Source organism: Sciurus vulgaris (assembly GCF_902686455.1).
Source record: "Sciurus vulgaris genome assembly, chromosome: 10".
Lineage (NCBI taxonomy): Eukaryota > Metazoa > Chordata > Mammalia > Rodentia > Sciuridae > Sciurus > Sciurus vulgaris.
In genome coordinates, this window is record NC_136470.1 from 88,827,510 (window position 1) to 88,849,376 (window position 21,867).

The 21,867-nt window shown below is 41.0% G+C and overlaps 1 pseudogene across 1 annotated transcript in view; it reads left to right on the forward strand.

The window, feature by feature from the left end:
- Nucleotides 1-5,863: 5,863 nt before the first annotated feature.
- The window catches only part of LOC306637657 (YTH domain-containing family protein 3-like), a 73,107-nt pseudogene continuing 57,103 nt past the window's right edge, over nucleotides 5,864-21,867 (forward strand). Inside the window, exon 1 of the transcript in view lies at nucleotides 5,864-6,088. The product of the transcript in view is annotated as a YTH domain-containing family protein 3-like (transcript). The remainder of the gene's footprint in view (nucleotides 6,089-21,867) is intronic.

Genomic DNA, 21,867 nt, shown 5'->3' on the forward strand with positions numbered 1-21,867 from the left:
GGGCAAGTTGATGTTACAGTCTTGAGTCTGAAGGTGGCCTGGAAACAGATCTTTTTCCTCTGGGAACATCAGTCTTAAGATCTTCAATTAGATAAGGGGTGGGAGGTAGGGAGAACGGAAGTATTTTGGATTAGACAAAGGGGAATGAAGGGAAGGGAGCGGGGATGGGTTTAGGAAAGACAGCAGAATGAATCAGATAGACCTTTCCTATGTTCATATATGAATATACCACCCATGAAACTGCACTTCATATACAACCAAAAGAATGGGATCCTCATTAGAATAACTTATATTCCATATATGTATAATATGTCAAAATACACTATACTATCATGTATAATTTAAAAGAATGTTTAAAAAATTTTCTTTAAAAGATCTTCAACTGGTTGCAGGAGGTTCATGAATATTATAGAGGGTAATTTTCATACTCAAAGTCCGCTAATTTAAAGGCTAATCAAATATTTTAAAAAATACCTTCATAGCAACATCTAAACTGATGTGTGACCAAAGAACTGGGAACCACAGCCCAGCAGAATTGACAAAAAAATTAACCATCATAACCTGCATATCAGAATATGACCACTTAGATGTGATTTATATCAACTGTGTTTGTGATGATTTTTGGAGACTTTCCAAAACAACAATAAACTCCAATTACATAATCCTAGCTGGACATCTCCCTTTCTTCCACATTCTCTCCAGTGAGAGAGAGGGATGGGTGTGCAGATAGGTGGCAGTTATTTTTAGAGATTAAAAAAATACATGTTTAGAGGGTTTTTAAAAAAGGTTTATTAATTTTTTACACATCTTATAAAATATTGAAAAGTATTTTGAAATCTACCTTGTGCTCCCATCCTGAACTAATTACTGTCTGGAAGAGCCAAAAGGGTGGGAAGTTATTTCAGTCACAGGGTGGATTAAGATTTATGCATCAAAGATGAGGCCTTTCCTGGTGGTGAGGAGCCCAGATATGCTTGGTGACTAAACTGTAAACAAGTTAAGATCCTGAAGATGAAGACATCGAAAACTGGGAGCCTAATGTTGTAGGAAGGAATTGGAAAGGGACAATGACATGCCAGGAAGAAGGCAACCTTGGGCTGGAGAGAATCCCTGGTTTTAGGGGTGATCTTAATGTGTCCAGGAGGGTCAGAAGACAGGAATCATGGATAGCATGACTTTCCAAGGAGGAAATGATCAGGGTTAAGCAGAGATGTAATGCTATTAAAAGCAAAAACTGAGACCAGTTAAATTTAACAAAATTGACTTGAACAAGAAAAAAAGGTTCTAGAACCAGGCAGCATTCCAGAACAAAGATGGTTCAGCATGCAACCTGGAACCATATGCAGGTTATATTTATAGCCAGAGAAAAGGAGTTAACATACTGAAACAACCTGATTGACTGCAGTTGCCAATTGCTTTCTATGGTCATGTTTTGGCAGTTTTCAGCTTCTGACTGGCTATAAGTTTAAGTGCTATGATTGGTTAAGACTCAGTTACTCGGGCTGGGAAGATGGCTCAGCTGGTAGAGTGCTTACCTTGCAAGCACAAGGCCCTAAGTTCAATCCCCAGTACTGCAAAAAAAAAAAAAAAAAAAAAAAAAAGACTCTGTTACTTGGTTACAAGGATGTATGCTTAGGTTAGACTACAATTTCTTTCACATCAAGTCAGTTGCAGATCACTACATAGGGAAGTAACTGTTAAACCAAACATTGCTCAAGTGCAAGTATTTTTTAGTTAATTAATATCCATTTCTCAAAGGTATCATGAGAAATAAATGAAGCACTCTGTATACAACACTTGATACAGAGCATGATGTACAGTAGATGCTCAATAAGTACAAGGTTCAGAGACTGAATATACAGACAATGACCAAAGTCTAACATAAAAATAGAATTCTGGGGCTGAGGTTGTAGCTCAGTGGCAGAGCGCTTGCCTAGCACATGTGAGGCACTGGGTTCGATCCTTAGGCCCATGTAAAAAAATAAACAAATAAAATAAAGTTATGCTGTTCATCTACAGCTACAAAATTTTTTTTAAAAAAATAGAATTCTGACCCATAATCTGCAGCAACCAGCCTAGGAAACCAACTGCTTATCAACAGTAGCCAGCTGAGGAAGCCACCCTGCTATCTAAAACTTACATAAGTTGTAGACTTCAAGAAAGTCACTTGGCTATCTTGAACCAACCTAGATGTCCTTCATGGATAAAGAAACTGTGGTGTGTATATATATATATATATATATATATATATATATATATATATATACACACACACACAATGGAATATTACTCAGCTATAAAGAAAAATAAAATTATGGTATTTGCAGGCAAATGGATGAAACTGGAGAATAACATGCTAAGTGAGATAAGCCAATCTCGAAAAACCAAAGGACGAATGATCTCGCTGATAAGCGGATGATGACACATAATGGGGGTGAGAGGGGGGCAAGAATGGAGGAAGAAGGGACTGTATAGAGGGAAAAGAGGGGTGGGAGGGGTATTTGAATGAATCAAACATCAAAAAAAAAAAAAAAAAAAGAAGTCACTTGGCTATCTCTAGTAACCAGGTTAGGAACAAAACAATAATCCCCATAACAATTGATCCCAAACAGTAAAGACTTAATTAATAATAACTTATAGTTTTCCTAATTTTTGCACCACTTCCACCTTCGGACCTACCAAAGGAAGTCAAATAGGCACCCTAACCAACCACATAAGTTGCTCTTTTCTGGTTAGCCTGCCTACTGCTTCCTCAAGCCAATGGACTCCAATCAGGCACCTGAAGACTTCCCTTTTGCCCACCCCTCTACCTGCCTTCTAGTCTCTGTCCAAGCATGTGACTTGATGGTGGCTGCCTCCCTTGTTACGGCAAACTCTGTACCAATAATCTTTGCCTGTTCTCATTTGTCTGGTCTTATTTCTACCAATTTAATAAATTTTTTCATTAATTCAACCAAGGAGTTACTCAATATTTATTGTCTATTATATGTCAGACTCTGCAGAGCATTGCCCTAAGAATAATGAACCTGAGATAGAGCAGGGAGGGCCCTGATTTCCCTCACCAAAGTTCCCCACTTCACACAGATGCTTTCAAAATTTTTTTTTCATCAATGACTAGGTTCAGGAGCTGCCAATGCCTCACCTGAGCTTTCCCACAACCCTGAATGCACAATATGCCTGAACTTGACTGAAATATGACTTTCCTGGGGCAGTGGTATTGAGAACTGCCACCATCTTCTACCAGCTGGAGGCAGACTGAACTAATGCGTGTGAGCATATTATTGTGTCAAGTGCAGACCCCAAAGCTAAGAACAGAAAACTTGACAAGACTTCTGCAGAAATCCTGGGATCATGTACCACAACTGACTGTGCACCTGCGCAAGCCTACCTTTTGACTATAGAAAAGGTAGCATTCTCAGGAAAGCCAGCCTGGGAACTCTATCCCATGTGCTATCTCCCTTCGGCTCAAGTATAAGCTTCAATAAAGCCTCATTCCATCGGTATTTCCTCTTTGTGATCTCTGTCTTCAATTGAACAAAAGAACTAAAGACTGAGCTGGTAACATGAAGAGCTGGTAACACTGAGCTGTTAACAAAGTGACCCAGATACCAGGATCCCTGCCTTCAAGCTCATTACAGTTCAGAGGGAGATGAAAGACCAATAAACAGCAAGCTAAGTCCAGTCTGCAAAAGGCTATAATGAGGGGCATCAAAGTCAGACAAGGGAATCAGGGAAAGCTCCCTTAAAAAGGGATATCTCCACAGGGACCATAAGAATGAGCATGGCCAGAGGACAGAGATGGAGAAATATTGGGGCAACAGGAAATATTTGACCATAGGGAAACCCCCAGGCCATAGAGAACATACAGTTTCAAGGAAACAAACCAAAGTGAAAAACGATGGGACCTTGGCATTTGATCTGGTTGTGGTAAACCATGAAGTCAGGTGGTCAGACCAGGGTTAGTGTCCTTCTAGGCAATGTAAGGAATTTGGCATTTATCCCGAAGTACTGATCACATATCCATTTTAGAATATGACTTCATATGGAGTGAGGCCTGGAGGAGCACAAACCTGGAGGCAGGAAGACCAGTGAGGAAATTTATAGGTGATGGTGGCTGGACAAGAGGAAACAGGAAAAGTACGTGGGTTGGAGAGCTGATTTTGATGGGTCCTGATGGGATCCTTAACTGGAGATCTGTAGGGGAAGAAGCCAAAGCTTCGGCAGCTGAGTGGAAAGCAGATCATGAAAGCCAGACAGGGAGATGAGGGAGAAGAGATAAATTCTGGGTGGAGGTATGACATTTGAGGCATCCCCAAAACAGCCAGTTGCACAAGTCTGAAATTCAAAAAAAGGGGATGGGTAGAGAGGGAAGTCTGGGGGTCACAAGCAAAGGCACAGCCATTAAAACCATGAAGATGGGTGAAGTTCGGCAGGAGAGGGTGCAGAGAAGAGAGCCCTCTGGAAGGCACCACATCTGACTGGGTAAAAGGAAAAGAAGCACTTAGAAGGCAGACCAAGAGAGAGCAGCCAGGGAGGAGGAAGGAAAGCCAAGCATGCTTTAATACAGAAGCCAAACACTGACATTGTTCCAGAAAAAGAAAGTAGCCAACAAAACCTCCTTCCTTATTCTCCATTCTTCCCTTTTCCTTTCTTATTCCCTACCCATCCCCCTTTCACTTCCCAGAGAAAGATGTTCCTGGGACTTTGGGAGGAAATGGCTCTCAAAACCAAATGGAACTGGTCTGCCATTGCCCTACAGTGTTGCCCAAGCTTCTTGGTGGACACCTGCATTCCTGGAGTCTTAGAATAGACTGGACTGAAAGAAAATGGAAAGTGAAAGTTCTTAGGATAGACTCCCCCCTAAGATATACCCAGCTGAGGATTTTACCAGTATCTTGATAAGGTGAGACTGGAAGTTAATTCCTGGACTACATTGACCATTATTTTTTGTCTGATGAGTGTACGTTATAGTGTTAGCCATTTAGTCCATTAGCTCTGGTAATTGAGTGCCTTACCACATACCAGGTGGAAAACGGAAATCGAATTTCCTCTCTCCTCACTGGCCTGTGAAAGGGACCACAGGAAGAATAATGATCCATATTTCATGGTCCCCCACTCCTCAGAGCCTCACCCAGGCAACTGTCTGAATTCTAACAGGTGTCTCTCCCGCTCCCTTCTCTCTCCCTTCCCTTGTTACTTGTTGCTGTGGGTGGCCTTCAGGCTTCCACAGAGTCCAAAATGGCCCCACCCCTTCCTCGTGGCTGAAAGTGTCCTTGGTAAGCAGGAGGTTTTTTCTAATACTTGCAATTCTTTCATGACGCCCAGCGAAGGAGCGCCCAACCCGAAGAACGCCCTTCTACCTGCACAGGGCGCCCAACCCCACCCACCCTCCTGGAAACAGTCCCTTAACCTCCCCCTCGAAACCTCCTCTTCAAGGACGCAGAACCCAAGAACATCTCTGAGATGCCGTGTGCTGTGTTGCAGCAACCTCGCAGTCTTGCAAATCAACGTGTCCCCACGTCCAGTCCCGGGACAGGCTCTGGAGGTGTGGAGAGTGAGAGAGATACTTATTTTCACTCCCCTCCCCTCACTTTTGTTTTACCATATTAAAAAAAAAAAAAAAGAAAAAGAAAAAGAAACCAGTAATGTGTGTGTGTGTGTGTGTGTGTGTATTTTTTTTTTCCCCAATTTGAAATCAAAGCATGAAGTTGCTAGGAACCCAATTCTGCCAGACTGACCCGGCTATGTCCCCTACACTCCTCTGCCTCCTTGTTAAAAGGGGGCTTCTGACCTGACAATGGCCCTGGCGCCCCCTCCCGCGAGGCGGTGAACACCAACACAAGCCCAGGAAGGAGCAGCCGGGATGCGCAGAGCCTTCGAGAGAGCGGGTAACGAAGGACGGAAGACGGCTGGAGCTGGCGGCCAAGGGAGGAGCGCGCTGCACCTCCGTTCCTGCCCGAACGCACTGCCTCGACGTGGTGTACCGGTCTGTTCTGGGGCCCGGGTTGTCCTCAGCGCCTTGCCGTGCGGCCCGGTCCGGGTCCACGAGAATGGGCTGCGGAAGTGTTCGTTCCACGCGGGGTCCGAGGTGAGCTCTCCGCAGGCAATTCCTTCTTCCACAGTGGCCTGGTTCATTGGGCTCAGAAGTTCCCACATCCCGTGTGGGGTAAGGAGGGAAGATGAATGGATGGCCACTGATGGACAGATCGATTTTTTTTTTTCAGTCTATAATGCATGCAATAAATTAATTTTCTTCCAAGCTCTTGGGAGACATCAAAGAACAATACAAAAATCCGAGCCTGCCAGAACCTGAGGCAGGGGAATAGTTGGATAAAAAATAAACAGTGAACTTATTAAATCATATATTGATTTTTGGCCCTTAGTAATCGAAACTATCTCCTCCCACACACTATTAAAAGCCAAAGTTCTACCACAAACTGCTCTCCCACACGCACCATGGAAGGTATGCACGAAGTGGGAAACGGCCTACACAAGCCGCTAAACTTTTTTATTCATAAAACATCATTTATCTTAATCATGGGGGCTCCTGAGAATTTCCCAAGTGCCCTTTCCCTCTTCTTAGCAGCTAAATTTTGAAGGGTAAGAAAGAATGGCAATTTCATTCCACAGGGTCATAAAAACACTTTTGTCCACTTATTTTACAGAGACCAGATGTGCTGACAGAAGGAAAGCATACGTTTGAAAAGCAAATGATAGGAATACATAAGTGTCCTAAATGGAAATAACAAAACTTAATGTCCAAATAATAGTGCCCAATATGACAAAGGGGATCAAGACTAGAGGACAAGATCAATTTGGAGGCCCTCGCTAGGCATTTTTCTTAAGAATAGTTTGCCCTGTATTTAGTTTTGGACAGTTTCGTGGGGGTGGGGGGATGGCACTAACTAATCATTTAGGTGATATCTCCACGCACAGCCTACATTCACATGTGAACTTTATATGTGAACACAGCAACACACCACAATATAGTTAGAGATGGAGTCATTATCAGAAAGTTTTTATCAGTGATTCTACCGGACTTAGCCCATTTATTATCTTGAAATGGAATTCATAGATAATATAATCTACCTATATGCATAACTGCAAAAACATCACTCTTCTCTGAATGACTCATAGCTAAAGACCCTCAGGAACACACTTGCAGCTGCACAAGTTCACTATTCATTCACGGAAGGAGAATGCACACTTAGGGAAATGCAGGGCATCTCCCTAGAGCATCTAATCGTAGGACTTAGGTTTTTATTAAGCAGCGTTGGGGAGGTTCATGGAAGCAGTGCCTCATGGATTGGACTGTGGGAGTAGTTCTGTGGTTGGATATTGGAATACATTTTATCTAGAAGGATGGAAGTTTAGAGAGAGGGCTGAAGTGACAATTACAAAAAAGTAGCAGTCATTCATATGAGCCAGGACAGGGGAACTTGGCCATCTCTGTGGTTTGGAGAATGCACATGTTTTGTCTATGTTCAGACATCCGTGGGGAATGCTCTTGTGCTTCTTCAGAGCTGCCACTGGCACGGAGTGCCTTATCTGATATTGGCATTCTGTGAACTGTCTTTGTGCAACAGGAGAACACCAGAGCCTTGCTGTGAGTGCCAGGCCAGTTCCCAGGTGTCAGAGACTGTTGCTTTTCATATCCTAATTGTAATAAAAGAAGAAATAAGATGATTGATAATCAAATGTGTTTCCTCTTGTAAATGACCTGGCACAACTTTTCTATAATAGTTCAATGTCAGTTTGGATTTGTACGTGTGTGTGTGTGTGTGTGTGTGTGTGTGTGTGGGTGGGTGGGTGTGTGTGTGGTCCGGTGCTGGGAGTGAACCCATGGGTACTTTACCACTGAACCACATCCCCAGCCTGTTTCATTTTTTAATATCAAGACAGGGTCTTGCCAAGTTGCTGAGTCTGGCCTCAAACTCGTGATCCTCCTGCCTCAGTCTTCCAAGTCAATGAGATTCAGTTTGGATTTCAAAGTAATAATATTGGAAGTGTCTTCTCACAAAAATTAAGAAGAATGAAAGATAGCAGCTATGGATAAGATCAGAATTAAAAATTGTGTTATGATACATAATAACACACTATCATATGATAAGGCTCACTATCATATGATAAGAGAAAGAAGAAATAAAAACAGGAATAACATGCTAAGCAAATTACAGGCTATCAAAGAGGAACATTAAGATAATAATATTCTCAGAACAGCATTTTTAGAAGTAGTGTCAAAAAATGTCCTATGTGTAACATAAAACAAAAAGTAATGATGAAACATTATCCAGAAATCATATCTCCTATCTTTTTTATGGGGGCTACTAGTTATTAAACTCAGGGGTACTCAACCCCTGAGCCATATCCCCAGTCCTATTTTGTATTTTATTTAGAGACAGCTTCTCATTGATTTGCTTAGAGTCTTGCTGTTGCTGAGTCTGGCTTTGAACTTGCAATCCTCCTGCCTCAGCCTCCTGAGCCGCTGGGATTACTGGCATGTGCCACCATGCCCAGTCATAGCTCCTGTCTTGAAATGTCAATATTCATGCATTCTGGTGTTTGAAAGACCTTGAAGATCGTATCCACTAAACCCTCAAGATAGTGCATATTCTAATACAATTGGATTCACTCTGGGCTCCTGTCCCAACTACTTTCTCAAATCTGAATCTCAAACTGAGGCAGACTAGAGACATGATAACATTTATCCTACAGGAAAGTGCTCACATTACAGATAATGCTTGGGACGTGCCTGGCTCATGGTGCTCTAAAGACTGGCCATTGTCTGTTTTTTTGTTTATTCTGTTATTTGTTTGTTTTTGTTTGTTTGTTTTGTGCATGGATCAAGAGAAAGGGCGAGTGCCTATGTGGGTCTCCCAGGTTGAATGGAAAGTGCTTGATTAAATGGACAGTGTGTTTGCACAAAAATCCCAGGCAGTATTATTGAAGGTATCAATGCAGGACAGGTACTGGGGGCAAAATGGGACAAAAAGAACAGGTTTGGAGGTAACTAAACTGGGACTTGCTCACTTGGATATATCAATAGTTGTGTACAATGTATTTCAATATTTTTACCTTTGTGGCATTTAATTTGAATAGTACAGACTTCCCGAAAAAGTTTTTTTAATTAATATCACAAAAATGCAACTGAATATTGGACACGATGGCCTTTTGAATACCTTTTATTTTACTGTGGACGTTATCATTTGTTTCAACAGGTGGAGGAGAGTAGAAAAAGGAGAATGAAAGAGGCCTCTGAGAGGTTAGCCCCTCAAAGGTGAATCATTTGGAACTGTTCCAGAGTCACAGTGAAAATGCTAAATCATAGCAAAGAATCCAGAATAAATAAAATAATACACAATCTTCACAAAATGCTTTCCTTTGCATTGTGCTAAACATCTGGTGCTAATTTTTTTAATGGTCTACAAACCCACATTGCCAACAAATTATAGTTGAGACTCAGTCTGTGACACAGACAACATAATAACATTAGAAAATGGGATTATTATTTCTATGAAATAAGTTTTTAGGGTTTTGCATGCTGTCAACGCCTTTGTGTATGTTGTCAGTAATTTTGAAAATAAATTTCCACTGTGGCTTTTTTCATTTCTTAACCTTATCCATGAAAGCAGGAAAGCATCCTTCTCCCCGCAGGGGCTCTCATCCATTAGTAATGAAAAATCGCTCCACAGATCTCGTTACACAACTAACATTCAACAGCTTTCACCATCTCATCAGTTTTTCTTAGAACAGTACCATCAGTATTCAATGGAAGAAAAAACTATTTCTGATCAATCTAATAAAATTTTTTTAAAATCTTAAGTTTTTTTCTGAGGTTTTTATTTTTTCTCACAGTATTAGTCTGCAATCATTTATATCATTCTGAAAGAAATGAACAACTGTACCTTCTACTCAGGGTTTTTTGTTTTTGTTTTTTAACGTTCAATGACAATTCTAGTTTCCAAGCTTCTCTGTTAAATCTCAGAAGTCTATGGTATGCTGTCAACTTTAATAACATATTTCTTTGTAAAACTTTCCCTTTATCTTGATGGGGTCACTGTTTATTAAATATGAAGTCCAGAGTGGGCATGTAGACAGTTGTTTATACGTGGGTAGATATAAAAACCAAGTTTTTGACAGTCAACTGAATGTGGCTCACCCCTCTCCTCTGTGTTTGACATTTTGTCACAGAGGCTACATCAGTAGAGTTACCCTGAAGTGGATAGTTTCAATGCAAACAGATTTGGTGGCTCCAATAGTACCAGCAGGATTGCCATAAGTGTTTTTTCAGAATGGTGAACTCTCAGTAAATTTCCAAATAAAACAACACGATCTTTCCTTGATAGAGGTAGTCGTGTCTTCCTAGGAAATTTGGTACATACCAAACCTTGAAAACAAAACTAGTAAGCAAACAAATGAAAACCTTGGTATTTTTTTGGACAGTAGAATTAGTCCTAGGCTTAAAAAATTATAAGTGGATTTTTCATCTACTAAATTCTGGGTTCAGTTAGATTTCAAAATCTGATTATCATAAATAGATTTGTTACTATATTTACAAGTCCTTAAGGACCCGGGAAGAATCTCTGTATGCCAATTGGCCCCACTAAATGCCAGCAGTAAGTCCTATTCATTATGACCAAAATGAAAGAGGCATACAAATTTCCAAAATATCCCTGGAAACATTGTTACTGTAGAGAACCAATAATTTTTATGAGGACACAATCACACATCTGTGGTTTACAATATGAGCTGCATCTGATTTACATAAAAATATAAAGTCATGCAAACATGAGCAGGGTTGTTTTAAGACTTTCATGAGACTTGGTCTTTTTTCTTCTTCCTCTTCCTTCTTCTCTTCTTCCTTTTCCTCTTCTTCCTCTCCTTCCCCTCCTCCTCCTCCTTTACCTCCTTTTTCTCCTCCTCCTCCTCCTTCTTCTTTTCTCTCTTCTTTCTTCTCCCTCTTCTCATTTTGCTTTATTGGGATTGAACAACCCAAGGGGGCACTCGGCCATTGAGCTATACCCCTAGTCCTTTTTATTTTTTGTTTTGAAACAGAGTCTCACTAAGTTTTCCAGGCTGGCCTCAAACTTGTGATCCTCTTGCCTCAGCCTCCTGAGTTGCTGAGATTACAGGGATGTGCCACCACACCTGGCTCAGACTGTCTTGCTTCCAGGGAGCCTATGGTGTTAACATTAAGCATATTAGAATGCACCCCCATCCTATAGTAAATATAATAGTAGCCAGATTTGTTATATGCCAGACACTGTTCTAAGTATTTTACAACAACCCTCTGAAGTAGGCATTATTTTTCCATTTTACAGATGAGGAAGCAGGAATGGAGAGATTTAGTGAGTTGCACAAAACCACTCAACTAGCAAGTGGCAGAGCCTAAATAAAAAGCTTAGGCACTCTGATGCTAACATGCTATGGCCTATACAATTCTTGTAGAGTTTCAGTTTGAGAATAATTAAGATACTATCTATGAGTTAGTTGCATTGCAGATGAAATAAAAACTCTACAGCAAATCTCAGCTGTAGAGTTTTTATTTTGTATTTTGAGCCAATCATCGAATTTAAAGTCTCAAACATTATTAGAAGACCCTTTGAAGGCACTCAAGCCCCCAGTACCAGGCCTGCACTATGACCTATGAAAGTGTTGCCTGGGATTCTTTCCAACATGATCATATGTGTTCAACCCAGCACCTTCATACAACCCAGGAGACTCAGGCAGACACTCATCCTGTTTCTCCATCTGTTTGTGTACGTGTGCAGATCGCACTGAAAAGAATGGCCAGCTTTTAAAGCACCACAATCCATGCAACATAATTTCTAATTTCAACACCTACCTTATTATATTAATTTATAGATAAGGAAGCTGATGTCTGGTGATTAAGTGACTTGCCCAATGCTTCATGCCTAGGAAATGACAGTGTAGAAAATCGAATCTTGGTGTTTATGGTTCCAAAGTCTCTACCCCTATTAGGCTCAGGTCTGCCTCCTTGGGTCTTCCCTTTTAGCCAACACTCCCTGCCCAGCAATGGAACCTCAGCAGATTTCCACTTGTCCATCCAGCAGGAGACTAAAGATACTGGTTCTTCCCCTACAACCTCTGCCATCCCATTCCAGGGCCAGATGAGGCCCTCAAACTCTTGCTGGAGCATAGTCAACTTCAGGGAGTTGTCCAGAGGAAAAGCTGTCCCAGTACCAGTGTGGGAAGCCATCCTTATTTAGCAGAATCAGGCGAGGTTGAGCCACGGGACACAGAGGCCTGGCTTCCAGGAACTAGCAGCTGTGGAAGTGTGTAGCATTGTGTGGGAGTGGTTCCCTGTCTAGTTTCCCTGAGAAAATGGCTCCCCAACTCCACCTCATCCTGTTCATCTTATAGAAGCCTCTCCAGTTCCGGGTCCCTTTTATCTGTGTGACTATAAAATAAAGGAGAGTTGGGGAACTCCATGTTGTTAGAGGCCAGAGCTGGGATGGCCAGACCTGTCATGTCCCCTCTCATTTAAAAAGAGTATTGGCTCTTGTGTGTTTATTGAGTAGATAAGTTTATGGGTAATTGATTTATAGCCAACATCATCCTCCGGCAGTTAACCCTTTTTTTATCCACGCGGGATGTGACTGAGAGACCCCCACATATCAGACCTTATCAGCTTTTCTTTGCCTAGGCACAAAAATCACCCATCACTCCTAACCATGCCCTCTTCTTAAAGATGTCTTCTCCCGTAACCCTGGGGCCATGAGTAGACAAAGTTGCCCCTCCTCCACCCCAGTGGGTCCAAGGCATGGGGATGGATGTTACCATTTGCTCCCTGTCTTGAGACTGAGAGAGACTTAATGAAGCCTGTCATCTGGGCACCTCAGAGAACAGGCTTGAAACAGCCCCATTTTATTAGGTATGTGGTGAAGTAAAAACCACTAAGAGATAGAAGGGAGTGGAGATCTAGGCAGAGAGAAGAAGAAGAGGGGGACGAGAGAGAGCAAGCACATAAATAAGAAAAAGAAACTTGGTGCCTGCCTTTTCAATCCCCAAATGCTTCCTATCCTTAGGTTCCATGCAGTCTGCCAATAGCCTTCCAGTAATTTGTGACAAAGTTCTCTGCATCACCTGCTGAGCCCACTGCAGCTGTAGGTGCTGAGGCCCTGGACAGAGGCCAAAAGACCAGCTCATTAGTCCCAGCTGCACCCCCCAACTCAACCACCTGGTGGGTCTTGACACTAAAGTAAGCTCACTGTTCCAAACTCATCAGTGGCACAAAATGTCTCATGGCCTGCCCAGCCCCACCCACCCAGTGGTTAAGAGATGTCACTATTTACCTGAGGTTCCTGGGCCCATACAATGAAGTATCACACAGCCAAGAAAGTGATGGTACCTAATGGTCTGGAAATAAATTCACAAATCTACATCATGGATCGCTATGTAGATGTGCTTATAACCAGACGTGTCTTCACAGGACACAGTACAGGAAGCATGATGGGGTTTTTTTTTGTTTTTGTTTTTTTGGTTTGTTTTTATTTTCGCTAATCTAACACACCCTATAATGTGTATGGCTCTCACAGACACCATGATGATCAAAAGAAATCAAACACCAAAGAGTTGATATATTAGAACTACCTGAATGTGGAAATCAAAAACGATGAAAATAATCTATGATGCTAGGAGTGAGAATGGCAGGAACCTTTGTGCCGATGTGGAGAGGAGTGGACAGGGCTTCTGGTGTGTTAGGAATGTGCTTCTGATCTGTGGCTTGATCACATGGATGGATGCATATGCAAAATATTGTCAGGCTATACCCTATTGCATGTTATATTGGGACCTATTGCATGTTATATTATACCTCAATTTAAAAGCACACACAAAAAAGTGCTATGGGTTCTTCTGTTCCCCAAGAGTATTCCCTGGATGAGAATACTTTTCAACTTGCCAACCTCGTCTTTCTGAATCCCCAAATCCCTTTGTCTTCTTCCTGTGCTGGGAGATTTCCCTTCTGGAAGCTTAGTTTGGAGCGGAGAGGTACTGTTATAGTTTAGATCTGGGTGTTCCCCGGTCTCTTTTGTTCAAGGCTTAGGTGCCAGCCTGTGGCTTTATTGGGAGGTGGAAGAAACACTAGGAGGTGGGGTATAGTGGAAGGAAGCTACATTATTGGAGGCATGGTCTTAAAGGGAATACTGGGACCCTGGCCCCTTCCTTTCTGTCTTTGTTTCCTGGCACCATGAAGTAAACAGATGTCCTTTGCCACATGTTCCCCACCATGAAATACTGCCTCAACACGAATGCAAAGGCAACAGGGCCAAGTGACCATGGACTGAAACCTCTGAAACCATGAACCAAATAAAACTCTCCTCCTTTTAAGATATTTTTCTCAGGTATTTTGTCACAGCAACAGAAAGCTAACTAACACAGCTATCAAATAGGATTAAATTACTCTTAACCAAGAGACTCCAAGTTCCATGTTCTACATGCTAGCGACCATATTGCCTCTCAGTTCTGCAGTAATGAAGCTGGACCCTAAAACATCCCTCCTTTGCCAGCTGGTTCAGTGCTAAGCTTTCTTACCAGAGGACACTGGAGGAATGCTAGTGGGGTGTTTTATCAGTTATTTCACTGCTGTGACTAAATGATCTGACCAACACAATTATAGAGGAGGAAAGGTTTATTTGAGGGCTCACAGTTTCAGAGGTCTTAGTCTATAGAAGGCCAGCTCCATTCTTTGGGGCTCAAGGTCAGGCAGACTATCATGACAGAAGAGCATGGCAGAGGGAAGCAGCTGGAATCATCAGGAAGCAGAGAGAAAGACTTTCCATGCTCCAGATACAAAACATACACCCCAAATCCACGTCTCAATTCCAATCTCCTCCAGCCGCAAACTACCACTTCAGTTACCACCCAGTTAATCCCTATCAGGGGATTAAATCACTGATGGGCTTAAGAGTTTTACAACCAAATCATTTCTCCTCTGAACCTTCTTGCCTTGTCTCACATGTGAGCTTTTGAGGGACATCTCATCCCCAACCCATAACATGGGGGAAGGTAACTCTGGGTTCTGGTGTGCTCCTCTGGGCAATCTCCTACAATAGGCAGCATCTGCAGTGCCTAGCACATTTTCTGCAACAGTCAGCAGGGCATGGCACCTCTCCATGGGCAACCTCCCCCAGCACCCCAGGGAGCTGCATCTCTGAGTCGAACTGGTGCAGCGCTGCAGTTGACCTCCCCACCATCCCATGAGCCCTGTATGTGCCTTCTTCCACAAAATCTGGGTCTCAGGGGCTGGGGAGATAGCTCAGTCGGTAGAGTGCTTGCCTTGCAAGCATGAGGCCCTGGGTTCGATCCCCAATACCGCAAAAAAAAAAAAAAAAAAAAAAAATCTGGGTCTCAGTACTGTGGAGGGAGCCACTGTCCAGATTTGTTCCTTCTTTGGGTGCTCTGTTCCAGCCCTGGGGGCAGTGGCAGCTCTATCTGCTGCTCCTGTGTTCATTAGCATTTACTTCACCAATTACTAGCCAACTTCCCTTTATCCAGATCTTCTGTTATGGTTAATAATTCTTTACATTAAATTCTTCCTGTTCAAGTTGCTGTCTGATTTCTGTCTCTTGTTGGACCTTGACCGATAGATTCTCCTTGTAGAGCACGGGGTGGGGTATGAGCCATTGTCCGAGTAGAGATGTGCAGTAAAAAGCTCTGCTACTCAATGGCTGTGTGATCGCTTTTCCTCTGGCTTCTCCTGGAGTAAAAGTTTGGAATGTGGCCATGTATCCCATTCTGACTCCATAGGGATGTTAGTATTGTGAGCTACTCAGTTGAAAGGTGCTACTAAAATCCTGAAAGCTATCAGTTGTCTCTGTAACCACGAAGACAACTTTACCTTCAGTTCCTACCTGCCCAGTGTGCTGCACCAGGACACACCTGAGGCTTCTGCTCTAATCGCCACCCACTCACTGTTAGGAGGGAAGAAATGGGTGGAGAGAAGAAAGAAGGCCCAGAGGTTTGGAGGTGAGAAAGGGTTAGTAATACCTCTGGGAGGTTCAAAACAAGGGCAGATTTTAAAATGCCACAACCCTGCCTACACCCTTAGATTAAGCTAATGATAAGGATTCTCTTAGCATGGAATTCGTGACAGTTCCCCAGCACATATTTGACACCGACCAGTGCTGAAATATGCTGGCCTGCGACAGGATCTCTGCACCGCACAACTCCAGCAGGAGTCCTAGTTCTGTGAATGGCTCTGCCTGGTGCGGGGCAGTGTAAAGTCTATGCGGCCACATGCAGTAGTCCTGCCTTCTGAGTGAGCTTTAGGTGCTGTTCGTTCATCCTCTGTGGGCTGTCTTCTCTGAGTTCCTGCAGAAAAGTCCTCCTATGTGCAAATTTTTTTAGAGAAAACTTGAGCCAACTTCCAGGATCCTCAGAATGATCATTCAGTTTTCTTCCTAACTGTCCTTCCCCACCCCACAGGGCAGCATATCTTTCCCCTGTTCCTTCCCTGCTCATAGTTCTTCAACCAGTTCTGCCATCACAGGGTTTAAAAATTCCTTATCTATTAGCATTATGTGTCACACGCCATTATCTCAGAACAAGTAACCCATCTTAAGATAAAGAAGGTGTGAAATTGGCATATGACCACAGGATTTACTGATCTTATCATGTTCTTCCACACCCAAAAGCAAACAGCCTAAGAAAACATTGGTAAGTCTTTTAAAGTCTCATTAATACACCAGTTTAGGGACAACACCCTGTGGATCTGGGGTGCATCCTCCAAGGTGGGGCATATGCACTAGCCAAGGGATGATTTCCTCAGTATTTGGACCACATGGGAAGCAAGAGGGAGAATTAGACTTGGTCCCTCCTGCCATCATGCCCAATGACTCACTTACACACTTCAAATTTTCTGAACCTGCAGCCTTTTTCTCTCTTCTGTTAGAAAACATGGCACCTGCAGGTGGGAGGAAGAGAATACTTCTACCAGGCAACACTACTAGACTTGAAGCTACAGCTCCTACTTGGACACTTGGATATCCTGCACCAGTGGGCCAACAAGCAAAGATTACTGGTAGAGGGTGATATTTGACTGATTGTCATGAAAAGATTAGATTAGTGACTTCTGCGTCATGGGAATAGGAAAGACTATGACTGGAACTCAAAGCTTCAATGCCTTATAATAATAGTGAACAGGCCATTAGGGCAACCACTGTCTAACGACGGCAGCTAAAGCTCAGACTTTGCAGGGATAAAGGACTATATCTCTCCACCAGGCACAAAACCCCTACCAATCAAAGTGCTGGCTGATATAGAGGGAAATCCATAATGGTGTTAAGCTGAAATATCAATTTCAGCTTTGGGACCAGTTGCACTGGTGGAATCATAGATTATTATCCTAATAGTCTTATACTAAGTTCTTGTAGATATTATAGCTCCTCACCATTTTGCTGAGAACTTTGTGGTGGGTTGGACTTGACAGAGGGCAAGAATAACTCTGAGTCATATAAGACGTAAGCTGTTTTGGACTCCTCTGATGCACCACTTCTCTTGGCCATACTTCTTTTTCTTAAGTCATTGCTTTGACAACCATTTTTGCACAGATGTCAACCAGTTGTTGCCTGTACAATCTGATAGTGCTTTGCCTTGGGCCCAGGAACACACACTTCTAGTTCTATTCCTGATGCTGTTTTACACTTTCATATGTGTAACCCAAAATATAGAAAGGTTTACAAAATAATGAAGTGGTGATAGTGACACATGCATACCCATATTTATCACAGCACAATTCATAATAGTTAAGTTGTGGAATCAGCCTAGGCATCTCTCAACAGATGAATGGACAGAGAAAATATGGTATACATTCACAATCTAGTTTTATTCAACCTTAAAAAATGAAATTATGTCATTTTCAGGAAAATGGATGAAACTGGAAAGCAGCATAAGTGAAATAAGCCAGATTCATAAAGACAAGCTTCATGTGTTTCTCTCATATGTGGGAGCTAGCAAAAGGAGAAAATGGGGGATGCCATGAATGTAAAAGGGAGACTATTAGAATAGAGGAAAGAGATCAGGGAGAGATGGGGGAGGGGATATGTTGTGAAATTAATCTGATCAAGCTATGTTATAAGCATGTGTGATTATGCCACAATGAAACTCATCATTCTGTATAATTAATATGCACCAATAAAATTACAGGGAGGTTTAAAGCTTATGGAGCTATTCTTCAAGTCTAAGGCTTAGACCAATGTGGTTGGAAGCCAATGGATAAATTCTTGCTTTTTCATTCCCTAAGCAGACATCTTTAAGATGCATTTGATGAGACTTATTGCAAAGCTCCCTAGTCTGAATTTCAATCACTCATAGCAGCAGCCAACTCAATTTCCTTTCCCGCTTTGCTCCCTTTTTCTTCACTTTTGCTCCCAGGGGACATATTCCTAGGTAATCTGCCCACAGAAAGTTTTTATTTCAGGTTTTGCTTTTGGAGGAACTCATGCTAATATGCATGGCCAGGTGATGTCTAGAATATCAAAGATAGCTTTCCACTCTTCTGTTGGAGTTTCAGAGTGACTCACTGGGAACATAGAGAGGCCTTGGCATTAGTGGAATATTTCTGTATTTTGGAGCATTAGCTCATAAATCCAACAACTGCTCTGGCTTCTTGCTAGAGCATAGACCTTTGCTAAAGCCAGCCACAGATTCTCCTACAAAGAAAAGGAAGGTATTAGGACAGCAGGAAATAGGTGGGGGAAAGATAAGACTTTCAGGATGGTAGAGAGATTTTGTTCCACAAACTTGGGAAAAGATTCTGGTTCCAGGATGTTATCTGGGGAAAAACTTCCTGATCAATTTCACTTTAAAATTTCCAACAGGTGTATACTTCTAGGAACCCGAAAGAACCCTTCTATGTTGCAACGTGTATTGAAGAGTCAAAACCCTAAAGTTCTGCTACAAAGAAAAACCTGGTATGCTCCCTTCCAATGGAGTTCAAAGGTAGACTTTCTCTGGCATTGTTTAAAAAAAAAAAAAATGGAAACCCAAATCCCAGTACCATCATGACAGGTCTAGTTATCATCAGTTGGTGGGTCACAAAAAGCTTCCATAACCTAGCGAAAACCTACTTTGGCATAATTTATTAAAACCTTACACTCCTGAATCATACATGAATTTATAAAAACTGAAGACACATACACGTTCTATTATTCATGGATAAACTTTCCAATAACCATATTATAAGAGGTTAATATATGTTTTCCGGTGGGAGTAGATCTGATTGTCATCAATTGGTGATACCTTTGACTGAGAGGATCCAACCTATTCAATTAGCTTTGCTTCATGCCATTGTTTGTAATATTTAACTCTTATGACTTGGCCAATGAAATGAGTACCTCTGTCGCTGGAGATTTTTCCAGGAATGTCCCATAAAGGAAACATATTTCTAATAACCTTTGGGCTACTATTGTAGTATCAGCATTCCTGCGTGGGAAAGCTTGTGTACAACCAGAAAATATATATTAAAGGTGGTAATTGAATGAATCCATCTGTAAGCGTTTGAATGATCCAGCAGGTGCCAGAAATGTCTGACCTGAGTTTTTTATTGTCTTACTAGAATTATGGATTCAACAAATCAAACATAGGTTATAAACTAGTTTAGCAATTTTGGAAATCAACTCATCAATTTTTTCACATTTTGCATCATTCTCTCTCTTCCATGACTCATTATGGAAAATAGAACTTTTAATATGGAAGTTTTAAGGACTCAGGAAGGATCGGTGGCCATCCAGGTGCTCCATGAGTACATGCTTAACACTGGACTTCTATCCTCTTAACTACCAATTTTGTTTACCCAATTCAGGTTCCTAGCATTGTTTATTAAGTAGGTTATCATAGGCAATTTGATCAATCTTAATGGAATTCATTCAAATTGCATACTTAGTTTCAGTACCGGTTCATTTAGCATGAAATCCTGCCAAGTCATTTTCTTGATATTTAATTAATTCTTGTTCTGCTTAATGTTGGGTTGGCAGTTTTATGACCCCATCAGTTTCTTCATTAGAGTTTGGGAATTCTGATCCAGTCTGATGATAATGATCTTATCATCATTGGGCTGGGGAGATAGCTCAGTTGGTAGAGTGCTCGCCTTATAAGCACAAGGCCCTGGGTTCAATCCCCAGCACCACAAAAAAAAAAAAAAAAAAAAAAAAAAAAAATCTTAAAGGTAAAGTTCAGGGGGTGGGGCTATGACTCAGTGGTAGAGCACTTGCCTGGCACATGTGAGACACTGGGTTTGATCTTTAGCACCACATAAAAATAAATAAAATAAAGGTGTCCATCTTCAATTAAAAATATTTTTTAAAAAGGTAAAATTCAGAAACATGAACTTGTCATTTTTTTTCATGAATCATCTCAGAGACAAAACCTTTTAGGTTTATAGATGATCAGGAAAATACCAGAATACACAATTAACTATCCATGATGACATGACTTAAACTGGTCATCTTTAAAAATCTGATGATAGTTCATTACAATAATGGTGCACTTGACCAGGAAATCCTATTGTTTCAGTCTCATACAACATTTTGTTAACTAAGATTATGACTATTATATTGTACCAGGAATATTAAAGTTCTATGAGACCAGATTTAGTGTAATCCCAGGTGCTCAGGAGGCTAAGGCAGGAAGATTGCTAGTTAAAAATCAGCCTTAGCAACTTAGAGAGGCTCTAAGAAACTCACAGAGACCCTGTCTCTAAATAAAATATAAAAAGAGCCAAGGATGTGGCTCGGTGGCTAAGTACCCTTGGGCTCAATTCCCAGTACCAAAAAAAAAAGAAAAAGAAAAATTTTTTCTCTGAATTCATACAGTTTCTGAAATAACATATTAATAACACAGCCATACAAATATAACTCAAAAGAAGCTTTAGCATAACTTATTATTTGACAACATTCCCATTTCGCATATCATTCCCATAAATAATGTATATAAGCTAATATATCAAATAAGTCCAATTTATTTACTATATCTCTTTTTATAAGGAGAGGTATCCTTTTGAGATGTCTAAAGTTTCATCAGGAAAATTCAAAAATTAATTGAAGATCATCAAAAGAATTTAATTTAAAATTTGATATGGGGAAGTCCATAAAAAATGTCACAAACTTAAATAAATAAAACATTTCATCAAAAAAGGATCTAGATCACTGTATACAATACTCATTAATTTAACCAAAGCAAAAATTTTAAAAACTTCAAAGGTAAATACAGAAAGTTACATAGATTTAGAAAACCTTAGCTCTTTTAACAGAGAGGACCTAGTTTTCTTAAGTGATGAAAAATCTAATTAAAAAAAAAAACTACATGAAACACAGGAAATTATCTTGGTAAAACACAGAATCTTTGTTTCCTAGGGCAATTCCATAAAAGGTAAAGAAAAAGCTTTCACAATTTCCTCTTAAGAAATTCTAAGAAAATCCTTAAAAGAGAAGACCAAACTGATTTTACATTAAACTTTTGATATTAAAGTTCAGTTTTTAGGAAAACTTACCATTTCTTTCTAATCTTAGCCAGCTTGATCTTATATAAAATTAATTTCTCAAGATCCATCTTCCATGAATCTTCTATACTTATCATTCTCTTGGTTTTTGTCCTATATTTGTCCTCTTCTCATTTTTGAACAGTCATCCATTATACTTCAAGGCAAAAATTACTTTTTTTTTTTTTCTTTGACAAAACACAGAACTCTAATTCCTTATAGCTTTTCCTTACTGGAAGCACATCTTACCTTCCTTATGTATTTGCACATAGAGTTGTTTCCCTTAGAATTTCTAGTAATCTTAGTTATATATGCTAATTAGAATTCTTAAACCTTGGTGACCTTAATTTCCAATGAATAACAGGAAG